This window comes from Chlorocebus sabaeus, chromosome 24 (genome assembly GCF_047675955.1).
Source record: "Chlorocebus sabaeus isolate Y175 chromosome 24, mChlSab1.0.hap1, whole genome shotgun sequence".
NCBI lineage: Eukaryota > Metazoa > Chordata > Mammalia > Primates > Cercopithecidae > Chlorocebus > Chlorocebus sabaeus.
In genome coordinates this window covers 10589913-10603571 of record NC_132927.1, presented here as the reverse complement: position 1 = coordinate 10603571, position 13659 = coordinate 10589913, and positions in this window count along the sequence as shown.

Sequence of the window (13659 nt, the reverse complement as noted above, 5' to 3'; positions counted from 1 at the left end):
CAAAGACTACTTTAGTTTTAAGCGGTTGGGTGAATTTATCACTTAAATATTGGCCTCTTGAATACCTTGAATTTCAATTGAACGTAGCCAGAGGATTTCATAATTGGACCGTTGCCTCTGGAACTTGGAGCTTTGTTTGTTTGTTTGGTTTCACTTTCTACACTAAGCATGGGGCTGTACGCACCTTTATGGTGACTTCTGGTACTGGGGAATCAAAGCTTCATTCGCTTCTTTGGAGGAGATGATCTTATGCTATATGAAGCACTCAGACTTTGTTAACTGTGTACCATCCAGACAAGACCAGGTGCTTCCCATGGCAGCCTTTCTTTTTCTTAGCTCTCTCATCAATCTAGCCTGTTCCTTCTATTCCTCTTTATACTAAACTTCTCTTTGAACAAGAAATGTTGTTTTGTCACTACTAGGTCCCCAGCAATTAGTAATGCCTAGCATATACTAGGTGCCTCCTGAATGTTAATAGGTGATAATCTAGCAGAACACAAGATAAATCCACAGGTTGAGATTTAAGCTGAGTGGTATGAGCGCTGCATTGGCAAACTTATTAAATCAATTTTATTAATACAAGTTTAACATATCTTAGTAACTGACTTAGTTCAGGAATCATTTACTGAGTGTCTTCTAGGCCAGACATTGGGGACAGAAAGGTAATAAGGTGAGCATTAAGATAAAGGGGCACCCTGTGTGCCCTTGGAGCAGAGAGCAGGGCTTGTGTTCTGGGAACATGGGCTCCATGTGAAAACACAATTTAAAATTTTTTTTTTTTTTTTTTTTGAGATAGAGTCTTCCTCTGTGGTCCAGGCTGGAGTACAGTGGTGTGATCTCGGCTCACTGCAACATGCTCCCCCCAGGTTCAAGCGATTCTCGTGCCTCAGCCTCCCGAGTAGCTGGAATAACAGGTGTGTGCCACCACGCCTGGCTAATTTTTGCATTTATAGTAGAGATGGAGTTTCATCATGCTGGCCGGGTTGGTCTTGGACTCCTGACATCAGGTGATCCTCCCGCCTCGGCCTTCCAAAGTTCTGGGATTATAGGCATGTAAGTATTCATCCTTTTAAATATCTGCGGGTAGCACTTAACTTTAAATGGGTACTAATTAAACTATTGAATGACTTTAGTATGGATTGAATGACTTTGCTTGGGCCTCGTTTTTAATTTCCTTCGTTAGAGGAAAAAAAAAGAAAATGCAGGTTGAATATCCCTCATCCAAACTGCTTGGAACCAGAAGTGTCTCAGATTTTTTTACATTTTTGGATTTTTGAATATTTGTATTATACTTGCTGGTTGAGCATCCTGAATTCAAAAATCCAGAGTCTGAGCTGTTCCAATGAACATTTCGTTGAGCGTCACGTCGGCACTCAGAAGTTGTGGATTTTGGAGTTTCTGGTTAGGGAGACTCATCCTGTATGGGCGCTGGATTGTCGCAGGAGTTCCGGACCAGAGATTGGGTGACTAGGGTTTGGTTTTCACTTTGTTACTAAACAGGCTGTTTTCTTCCATAAGCTCAGCTTTAGATCCCCCGGTTGTCAAAGAAGGGAATGGGCCATCTGATGTTTAAGGCCTCTGTTAGTTCTGACTTGGAGACACCTGGCTTCAGTTCATCTTCCTTAGGAGTGGACAAAGAATATGGGAATTTTGAAATTGTTAGTCAACATCTACAGGGTCGTTGCAGCCTGGTTTTGGGTAAAGGTCATCTTTAGTGAGCCCAGGGAGAAACAGTGGTTTAGCTGTCAGCTGAGAGGGGTAAGTGGTCCTATTAATTTTCCTCTGTGGTAGTGAAAGCATTGTTAAGGGTCACAGCGTTAGTGGAGCTGGCTGGAAAGAGGAGGGGAACTCGCTGTTACAGGTTATATTGAACGTGTTTTCAGTTACTAAATGCTTTTTATGATACGTTTTTCAGGATTTCAGTGTTGTATGATTTCTCTGTGTTAAGCACAGGAAATTTAACGTCAGCAAAAAAGAATGCTCTTTTTTTCTTTTTTTCTTTTTGAGATGGGGTTTCCCTCTTGTCATCCAGTCTGGAGTGCAGTGGCGTGACCTCAGCTCACTGCTACCTCTGCCTCCTGAGTTCAAGCGATTTTCCTGCCTCAGCCTCCCGAGTAGCTGGGATTACAGGTGCCCGCCAGCATGCCCGACTAATTTTTGTAGTTTTAGTACAGATGGGGCTTTGCCGTATTGGCCAGTGTGTTCTTGAACTTCTGACCTCAGGTGATCCTCCTGCCTCGGCTTCCCAAATTGCTGGGATTACAGGCATGAGCTGCCATGCCTGGCCTTGAATGTTCTTTCTGTGGGAATCTACAAAAGCCAGCTTTTGAGTCTAGTGGCAGGAAACCTCTTCTTCATTGTTTAGCTGTGCTGTGAGCTTGGAGGGCTTCAAGCCCAGCTGAAAAAGCTGTAGTATTTTATGTCAGTTGGCTGTCTTGGAGAACTTAATGAGCACTGGGCTGGAGTGATACTGTCAGAGTTCATGAGCGGCTTGAGGGTCTCAAAGCCTAGATACTGGGGTTGCCCAAATACATCGGCTGGACTCACTATTTCTCTTGGGATTCGGGGGGTGGAAAATGCAGTGGTCTTAACTCTGCTCTTAATTTGATAGTGCTGTTATTAATGGTAGGAATGATTTCATGTGTTTGCATTTTGCTTTGTCATTCACAGAGAATTTTAAAATCCATTATCTGATTTTATTCCCTCAGCAGTTCTGTGAAAAAGGCAGAGCAGTTTTCATATCTTCTGTTTTCCCGTGATTCTCTTGTGGCTCACTGAAGCTAAGAGCCTTCACCAAGGTCTTAGGGTGAATGAGTCGCAGAGCTGGGAGTAGAGGCTCAGGCTTCTAGTGACCCTGTTTCTTCCTGGAATAGCTCACTCTCGTGGCGCTATGCTCAGGTAACTGCACATGTTTGGTTTGGTCTTTTGTAAATCCCTGCCCCATTTCGGGGGAGGTTCTTGGGAGGCTTCTATTCATTTTGGAGCATTTAAGTATCTTGTCCTCTCTCCCTCTTCCCAGATGCATGGGCATTTCTGCAGGCCCCCAGGCTGGCCCTTGTGCGTGGGGGTGTGTCCTGCCTCCACGTTGCTTGCATGCCCCCTTCTGAAGGTGCTTTTCCCCGCATGGAACCCCCTCGTGCCTGCCTCCACACTGCAGGCTGTTCGGTAAATGTTACTGACTGAGCATCGTTGTTTTCTAGAAATGGGACGGGGTACGGATGCCAAGTTCTTTTCTGTGTGAAGGCTGCGATTGTATCATCTTGCCTTTCCCGTGTGTGCTCCTTGAGGGTGTCGCTGTGCTGCGGTCATCTGTGTTCCCTAGGGTGCTTCCCTTGGAGTCCCAGCCGTAGCAGACTTGCAGGCAGTGTTCATGGCCTAAATGAGAGGAAGGCCAACAGAGCCATTAAATCTGGAAAATGACAAGTGAGGGAAAGGAATTTTTATTAAAGGCGTGTGAAAAAGAAATCTTTTTAGCAAAGTTGACCTGTTTCTCAACTGGAGTTGAATTTCAGCTCAGAAAAGCAGCTGTGTGCCCAGAGGGCTTTGGGATTTCAGTTTGTGACAGATGAATTGAATTCGTTGTTGTATGAATGTATTATCCTTTTGTGGTTTTATTAGGCCTTTCTCCCAAATGGAATCGATTTTTCTATAAAAGTCACACTTCCTTTTTGAGAAGTCTAACACTAATTGTATGGGATGGTCTCCCAAAAGATTACCTGCTGGAACCAAACACGCTGCCTCAGACTCACGGCCCCTGGTTTCTGCCTGTGCAGCTGCAGGGCAGAGAGGCATGCTCGAGCTGAAATCAAGACGCATGTCTGCATCTTCTCTTTCTTGACTGCTGTTTCGACTCTGAGCTGGCCTGCCTTCAACGTCTAGGAGCTTGGTGGGTGTAGACACATTACGGTACGGAGGAGGGATATGGTGTTGCAACAGCCAGGAGACTCGCTGAAGTCTCTGTTCTCTTCCTGCTCACTGCTCTGACTTTGTATAAGTCACATGTGTAGGGCTGTGCACAGTGGCTTACACCTGTAATCCCAGGACTTTGGGAGGCCGACCTGGGAGGATCTCTTGAGCCCAGAGTTTGGAACCAGTCTGGGCACCATGGTGAAAGCCCATCCCTACAAAAAATAAAAATTAAAAAATTAGCCAGGCGTGGTGGCTCATGCCTGTAATCCCAGCTACTGGAGAGGCTGAGGTGCGAGAATCACTTGAGCCCGGGAAGTCGAGGCTGCAGTGAACCATCATCACGCCACTGTACTCCAGCCTGGTCAGAGCAAGACCTTGTCTCAAGAAAAACAAAAACAAACAAACAAAAACCCATGTGTAATAGTGGCAGTAGTTAACTTTTGAAAGTTTGAAGAAAACTTCCTAAATCACCTGTGACCATGGACAACTTACTTAGCCTTTCTATGCCTCAGTTTCCTCATCTATGAAAAATGAGAGAATATGGTACTGATCTTGCAGGATTTCAATGAGAACTAAACGAGATCAAACTCAGAGCCTGGCACCTCGTGAGCCCACACTCAATGTTATTATTTCAACATTTTAGAGGAAAATGAATGTTAATGGGTCATTATGGCTAAACATAGTCTATCACTGGTGTTACTCATGGTATTGGAAGGAACGTGAATTCCATATAGATAGTGTGATGGAGAAAGTATTTTGGGCATTGGCAGTATTGATTCAAAGAACAAAGGACGTGTCTGTCCTGTGTGGAGAGCCGTTTCCGCTTGTTTCTTTAAATGCTATGGGAAAAGCAGTCGACCCTGTGCTCTCTGCCGGACAGCTTCAGTCTCCACGTATTGATTTGGCCAATTGTCGTTTGCTGTCATCATGGCAGCAGCAGTTGAAGGGACAGTTTGTCTTGATTTGCATTTTTGTGTCTTTGTGCTATTTATAGACAATTAAGACATGGAAGCCTGTTTATGGCAAGCTGGCAAATTCAGCAAAACTTGGAAAAACCTGTTAGCACAGTTTGCACGTGTGCAGGCACAGAGCAGCCAAATAAACACACACGTTTTCCTGTATTTTAAAACTCTCTGGAAAAAAAAAAAAAAAGACATTAAACCATTGCCCAGATGGCTTATAGAGCTAGAGCTATTTCCTTGAAGTACATGAGTATGGCTATCAGACATCTGAAACCCGAAGCCATGTTAAAACATAATTTTGATGCTACCCCGTATCCGCCTTTTTTTTCTGTTTGTAAGGGACAAGGATCCAGGAAGGAAAGTAACAGCTTACAAAGGCTTTTGTTACAATTAATCGTTCATGTTCTGTCTTTTGGTATCTTATTCTCTGTTTACATTTTTTTTTTTTTTTTTTACATTTTTTGAGACCGATCCTTGCTCTGTCACCCAGGCTGGAGTGCAGTGGTATGATCTCGGCTCACTCCAACCTCTGCCTCCCAGGTTCAAGTGATTCTTGTGCCTCAGCTTCCTGAGTAACTGAGATTACAGCTAATTTTTATGTTTTTAGTAGAGACAGGGTTTCGCCGTTTTGGTCAAGCTGATCTTGAACTCCTGAACTCAGGAGATCTGCCTGCCTCAGTCTCCCAAAGAGCTGAGAGTACAGGTGTGAGCTACCGCGCCCGGCCGCTGTTTCCATTTTGTAACACTAGCGTCACCCCAGTGTAGGGTGGCTGGGGTATTCTTCTTTCCTGTTTCCTGGTGTATTTTCCTCTACAGTATTGATCACTCTTTAACATACTTTTTGGTTGTCTGTCTCTACCTACAAAAATATATGTTCCCTGTTATATCACCAGTGCTTGGCAGGTAGATAGATAGTCAATATTTGTTGAATGGATGAATGAATGAATGAATGAGCTGAAAGAACCTTATTCTTCTTTCTTCTGTCACTTCCCACCAAATGCTTTTGGAAAATGCTATGTGAACAGGGATCGTAAGCAGGAGAGGTTACACACATGGCTGTGGGATAGCCCATCATCCTCAGATACTTGTCTGGAAGGAGGTGGAGTACTTGAGTAGAAATGATACAAGATAACTTCTTCAGAAAATCAGCCAAGTGTCACAGCTTTTCACACAGGCGTGTGATATTTGTGTATGTGTGTATGAAGAGCTGTCGTGGCCTAGAATCACTGGCCTTTAGATCCCTTGTACAGATAGAAAAGTAAAGTCGGAGGCCCAGGAATGCTGTAGGCCACCGAGGTAGAGTCCCTGTCTGCCCTTCTCAGTGCCCAATCACTTCTCACTGCACTCCCCTCTTTACTGCTAAAGTCACCTTCCCTGACTCTGAATGTGTAACCACGAGGGAGAAAATGTACTCCAGGCTCACAATTTGTGGAGAAAAAGCCCAGCAGCTGAAAATAATGTTCACAAAGTTTGTACCTCGAAAAAGTGGCCATTTCTATCATGTCTTTGAATTTCCTTGTTTCTCATACATTTTATAAACAAGACAGTAGAAGGAGATTCGGGAACAGCAACTTTAGAACAAGGGGGGAAAAATCGAACCTAGAGCGGTCCAGTTTCTGTTTTCTTCTCAGTTTAGGGCTGAGGCACTTTAGCTTCCTGTCTAAGGGACTACTCAAATCTGATTAGAAGCCATTGTGGGCTGGTAATTATCCGTAATTTTAGGAAGACAGATGCAGCACCAACTCTGTTCTCTCATAGCAGGCTTATTAATTTTAAATTTGCATGGCAGGAGAAGCAGATGGCGAGGTGGGATAAGCGTTCTGTTGCTTGGTCATTGATAGCTTTTTACTTCCACGTATCACATGGGGATTTGGGACCCGGGAAGCCCGCTGAGAACTGATGATTATCTGTCCCCTAACCAGCTGGGTTCTTTTTCATCCTGAGCTCAGAAAGATTGCTCCTACTGCAGCCAGGGAAGACAGGTTGTTGACTGGTTAGAAATCATGGCAGGTTATTTTCTCCACCCGCAGTTCGCAGTGGGAAAGCAGAGCTATCAAAAAGTTGTCTTCTCTGTTGTATTTCAAATCTGGGTGTTTAAAAAATTATGTAAGCAAATTAAGCATTTCTTTAACGGTAGTTGTGTGTATTCTTTGAAGGGGTGGCCTGCCCCTCCACACCTGTGGGTGTTTCTCGTTAGGTGGAACGAGAGACTTGAGAAAAGAAATAAGACACAGAGACAAAGTATAGAGAAAGAAAAGCGGGGGCCCAGGGGACCGGCGCTCAGCTTACAGAGGACCCACGCAGGCCCCAGTCTCTGAGTTCCCTTAGTATTTATTGATAATTATCTTTACCATCTTAAAGATAAGGGAGTGGCAGGACAATAGGATCATTGTAGGGAGGAAATCGGCAGTAAGACATATGAACAAAAATCTCTGTGACATGAATAAGTTGAAAGGAAAATGCTGTGCCTTGAGATGCATATGCAAACATCTCCATAAACCTTGTAGCATTATTGTTTCAGTCTATCACATGGGGAGAAACCTTGGACAATACCTAGCTTTCCTAGGCAGAGGTCCCTGCGTTTGGCCATGTAGGTGTCCCTGGGTAGTTGAAATTAAGAGAATGGTGATGACTTTTAACCAGCAAGCTGCCTTCAGGCACTTGTTTAACAAAGACACATCCTGCACAGCCCAAAATCCATTCAACCTTGAGTCACCGCAGCACATGTCTCTTGCAAGGACAAGGTTGGGGGTAGGGTCACAGATTAACAGCATCTCAAATACAGAACAAAATGGAGTCTCTTATGTCTACTTCTTTCTATATAGACACAGTAACAGGCTGATCTCTCTTTCTTTTCCCCACATTTCCCCCTTTTCTTTTCAACAAAACCACCTTTGTCATCATGACACCGAGATTACATACTTCTCAAAGTAATAGAATATCACAAAGCAAGTGGAGGCAGGATGAGATCACAGGAAGGCGTTAAAATTAAAATTAAAAATGAAATTTTGGGCATGCATAGTCATTGATAACATCTTATCAGAAAACAGGGTTTGAGAACAGACAACCTGTCTGACCAAAATTTATTAGGTAGGAATTTCCTCGTCCTAATAAGCCTGGGAGCGCTACAGGAGGCCGGGGCTTATTTCATCCCTTGGGCTTCAACTGTAAAAGGCGGCACGCCTCCAAGGGGGTCGTTGATAGGCCTACCCTCAGAGCGCATTCTCTTTCTCAGGGATGTTCCTTGCTGAGAAAAAGAATTCAGCAATATTTCTCCTATTTGCATAAGAAAAGAGACGGGCCGGGCGCGGTGGCTCACGCCTGTAATCCCAGCACTTTGGGAGGCCGAGGCGGGCGGATCACAAGGTCAGGAGATCGAGACCACGGTGAAACCCCGTCTCTACTAAAAAATAGAAAAAAATTAGCCGGGCGCAGTGGCGGGCGCCTGTAGTCCCAGCTACTCGGGAGGCTGAGGTAGGAGAATGGCGTGAACCCGGGAGGCGGAGCTTGCAGTGAGCCGAGATTGCGCCACTGCACTCCAGCCTGGACGAAAGAGCGAGACTCCGTCTCAAAAAAAAAAAAAAAAAAAAAAAAGAAAAGAGGCGGAATATGGCTCTGTTCCGTCTGTCTCACCGGCGGCCAGTTCAGGGTTGCCTCTCTTGTTCCCTGAACATTGCTGTTATCTTATTCTTTCTTCCAGATGCCCAGATTTCATATTGTTCAAACACACATGCTCCACAGACAATTTGTGCAGGTTAAGGCAATCATCACAGGGTCCTGAAGTGACATATACCCTCCTCAGTTTACAAAGAAGATGATGGAATTTAAGAGATTAAAGTAAAGACAGACATAAGAAATTATAAAAGTATTCACTTGGGAGAACTAATAAATGTCCATGAAATCTTCACATTTTATGTTTTTCTGCCGTGGCTTCAGCCAGTCCCTGCGTTCAAGGTCCCTGACTTCCCGCAACGTTCTCCCTCCCTTTTCCTCTATATAAATGTGCCATGGCGACGAAGGCTTGTTCATTCTCTCGATTTTGACGCAGGATTCTTCGACTGGTCCGGCACACTAAAAACAAGCCGATTAAACAGAGACACATAATTCCAAAATTTACTGCAGTAGAGTTTCTAATAGACTTAATCCAAGTCGTGGGGTTTAATCCATAAAGATTTTTTGCCACTTGATCTAACGCCTCAGCTCCAGGCACAATGTTTAAGTGACTTTGAGAGGCTTCAAAAATTTGTTCTTTTAATTTAGAAATGTCTAAAGTGAGATTATCTTCTCTTCCCTCTAGATGGCGTCTAACCATGTCCCAGTGATGTTTAGATTCATTATAAACTTGGGGTGTAATACAAAAATCTGACGTATTCCAGTCACACTGTAACTGGAAACGATGTTCCAAGCTCATGAGTCTATCTCCCACCCAAATGACAGTTTGCCTAAGATCATTAATTTGATTTGCCAATTTTTGATCGATACTAGATTGTGAATTCCACAACCTTGTGGAATTCTTTTGCCAATTGTCAACAAAGCTTACTGTCTGAACAGAAGAGTGCAATACAACTCCTGCCACAGTGGCTGTAGCTGTGACTGCAATTAATCCCATAATCACTGCTATTCAAGTAAAAATGAATCTTTTGGATCTATTTAAAATGCCTTTTAATACTTCAGTCAAAATATGGATGGATGGTGAGGCCTCCCACGGTCGGTCCATGGACACAGGGATCCACACGCCTTCTCTTGCTCTCACTAGCAGAATACGGTGCTGCCAATCAAAAGTCGAATCAATGCAAGTAAACAATCTGCAATTTTCACAAGTTAGTTTGGGAGTCTGGTTTAATAACTATATTTCCTATGACTAACATATAAGGGGGCTTTACACAACTTTGTAAAGGAACTGTTAGACTGGAATTTAGGTTGATAGAGTAAAATGGCTTATAATCTCTTGTTTCTATAGTTTGATTTCCAGACCAAATTCTAAGGCGGTATGAAGCCACAGTAAGTCTCCATAATTCTGGATGTTCAGGACCAAAAATAGGACTTATCATTTTTGGTCTTGGAGTAGAGATTCCCTTTTCTCCCCATATCCAAGGGTAGAAAGACTGTAATTTTTTGTGCTTCTGTTTGTCTAAATTTTCCGTTAAGTCACTGTCAGCAGTTGGACTCACTAGTGCACTGGGACAGAATTGAGTTTGTCCTGTGCAATTGTGGTAGAATTGACCTTGAGGTGCCCAATCTATAACAGTTCCAAATGTATTGTTTTGTAATATCACCGCACTATCGGCCACACATTCTTCCCAAACTAAATCTTTTGATTCTTTGGAAATCTCCTTGGGGCAAGGTTTCCCTTTTGGCCTAAATTTTAATGATCTTTGATAAGAAAAGTCTTGTAAATAGTTTACCTGTGGTTTGAGTGACATTCCGCTTACCATGTGATAAGTAAATCTACTGGTGGGACTGACAGTAGGTACTTCTACCAACCAATTTTGAATAGCAGGCATTAAACATCCTGGTGCTCTCCCTAGGCAAATAGGAGGATAATGATACCCAATGGAAATATTTATCATCATTCCTTCTTCCTCCCGTTTGGCAGGGCAACGATCATCTGTGGGACCAGGTACCCACACACTATTATTAAAATATACTTCAATAGGATTATCCATCCATGTAACTGTCCGAATTAAGGGCGGGAAAGGCACATAGGCCCAGTAGGTATAATTAGCTGCAGCTGCTCCTGCAGGCATGGGGAGACTTACCACCGTTGATACAATCATTGAAGCTGTAAGCAGCATTTTTTCTGGGGATTGTGTCACCTTTGTGCTAGCTAGGCTTTTTCCAGCTAACGGTGTCAGCTTCTTTAACTGTGCCCAGGTCGGCAGCTCCACCTTCTTGGTGCGTGGTGACTTCATCTGTTCTTTTGATATCATCACTTGGTTCATCATGCGAGTCAATGGTGCTCGATTGCGGTGTTTCTGTCTCTGTGGAGGCGCTTTTCTTTGCATCTCCGATGGGTTCATTGTAGAACTTCAAATGTTTAGTGGGTATCCAAACAGGAAGCTGATTTTCTCCTGGTGAAACACAAGCAAAACCTCTTCCCCAGGTTATCACCTTCCCTATTTCCCATGTCTTATTTTTGTTGTCTTTCCACCAAATCAGTTTTCCTTCATGTGGACTGTTCTTTTTACCAGTAAGATGTTGTTCTGCAGAAGTAGTAGTCTGATTTCTATAAATGTTTAAAAAATTTAAAGTATAGAGTGCTAGATTAAGCTGCATCTGAGGATTGGTACACTCCTTACTGTCTCCCCCTTTTTTTTTGTTTAACTAACTGAGTTTTGAGTGTTCTATTAGTTCTTTCAACTATGGCCTGTCCTTGGGAATTATCAGGAATTCCTGTTGTATGTGTAATATTCCACTGATTTAAGAATTTTTGGGAAGCTTTACTACAATAACCTGGTCCATTGTCAGTTTTAATTTCTTCTGGAACTCTCATTACAGCAAAACAAGATAACAAATGTTTTTTAACATGGGAAGTACTTTCTCCTGTCTGGCATGTTGCCCATATGAAATGTGAATAAGTATCAACTGTTACATGAACATATGATAATTTTCCAAATGAAGGTACATGGGTAACATCCATTTGCCATAATGCATTAGGACACAGACCTCTGGGATTAACTCCTGCCTCTTGAGTGGGCAGGTGTAGTACTTGACACTGGGTGCAGTGTTGTACAATATCTTTTGCCTGTTTCCATGTGACATCAAATTTGTTTTTTAACCCTGCTGCATTTACATGAGTCAAAGCATGAAGTTCTTGTGCTTTTATGAATGCAGAGGATACCAGTAAGTCAGCTCGTTCATTTGCTATAGTTAAAGGTCCTGGTAAATGAGTGTGTGCTCAAATATGAGTAATATAAAATGGGAAATTTCTTTTTCTTACAGTTTGTTGTAATAAATTGAACAACTGGTTTAACTGATCATCTATGCTGTATTTAATTAGAGCTGTCTCAACATCCCTTGTAGCCTGTACTACATCTGCAGAATCTGATATAATATTAACAGGTTGATTAAAATCTTGTAACACTGTAATGACTGCAACCAACTCTGCTCTTTGAGCTGATTCATACTGAGTTTTGATTACTCGCTGTTTTGGTCCTGTGTAAGCCGCTTTTCCATTGCTGGAACCATCCGTAAATACTGTCAGAGCATTTTCTAAAGGCTCATGTCTGGTAATTTTAGGTAAAATCCAAGTAGTCAGTTTTAAAAACTGGAAGATTTTTGTTTTTGGGTAATGATTATCAATTATTCCCACAAAATCAGCAAGGCCAATCTGCCATGCACCAGAATTGATAAAGGCTTGCCTAACTTGTTCCTTGGTTAAAGGAACAACTATTCTGTCTGGGTCATTACCACACAATTTTATTATTCGTAATCTTGCCTGACCAATTAATGTAGCTATTTGATCCAAGTACAATGTAAAAGTCTTAATTGTACTGTGAGGAAGGAATGACCACTCCACAAGATCCGTATTTTGAATAATGATGCCTGTTGGAGAACGTATAGTAGCAAAAATCAAAAGTTGGAGTGGGGCTAAAGGATCTATTCCACTTATTTGCGCTGACTGAATTTTTTCTTCCACTAATTTAATTTCTTTTGTTGCCTCTGGGGTTAATACTCTTTTACTATTTAAGTTTGGATCTCCTCTTAGGATAGAGAACAAATTTGACATGGCATAAGTAGGAATGCCTAGAGTTGGCCGAATCCAATTAATATCGCCTAGCAATTTTTGAAAGTCATTTAATGTTTTTAATGTATCTTTCCTTATTTTTATTTTTTGTGGCTTAATTTTTTTATTTTTTATTTGTATCCCTAAATAATGAAAAGGAGCAGAGGTTTGGATCTTATCAGATGCTATTGTTAGTCCTGCGTTGGCAACCTCTGGTTGCAGAAATGTGTAACAGTCAATTAATTTTTCTCTTGTTTCTGCAGCACATAAAATATCATCAATATAGTGAATGATATAACAATCTGAAAATTTGTCTCTAACTGGTTGAAGGACTTGACCTACGAAAGTTTGACAAATAGTTGGACTATTAAGCATTCCTTGAGGTAGTACTTTCCACTGAAACCTGACGGCTAGTTCTTTATTATTTATGGCTGGTATAGTAAAGGCAAATTTTTCACAATCTTGCTCTGCCAGAGGAATGGTAAAAAAGCAATCCTTTAGATCAATTATAATTAAAGGCCAGTCTTTTGGGATCATGGCCAGAGAGGGCAATCCGAGTTGAAGAGGCCCCATGGGTTGAATTACAGCATTTACGGCTCTTAAGTCCATTAACATACGCCATTTGCCGGATTTTTTCTGAATTACAAATACAGGAGAATTCCAGGGTGAGAATGAAGGCTCAATGTGTCCCTTTTCTAATTGTTCCTTTGCTAATAAATGTAAAGCCTCCAGGTTTTGCTTCGGTAGCGGCCACTGATTTACCCATACCGGTTTTTCTGTTTTCCAAGTTAATGGAATGGGTTTAGGAGGCGCTACAGTGGCCGCCCCTAAAAAGGATACCCTATTCCTTTTCTTTCTTGATTTTTCTTCGTCTCAATTGGGACTTTAATGCCATTTTCATTTTTTCCTAATCCCTTTCCTGGTATATATCCCATTTTAGTCATGATTTTTTGACTCGTGGGGCTGTATAATGGAGCGGGCATAATGATTTCCGCACCCTATTGCTGTAACAAATCTCGACCCCATAGATTAACAGGAATTGAAGTAATCATTGGCCGAACA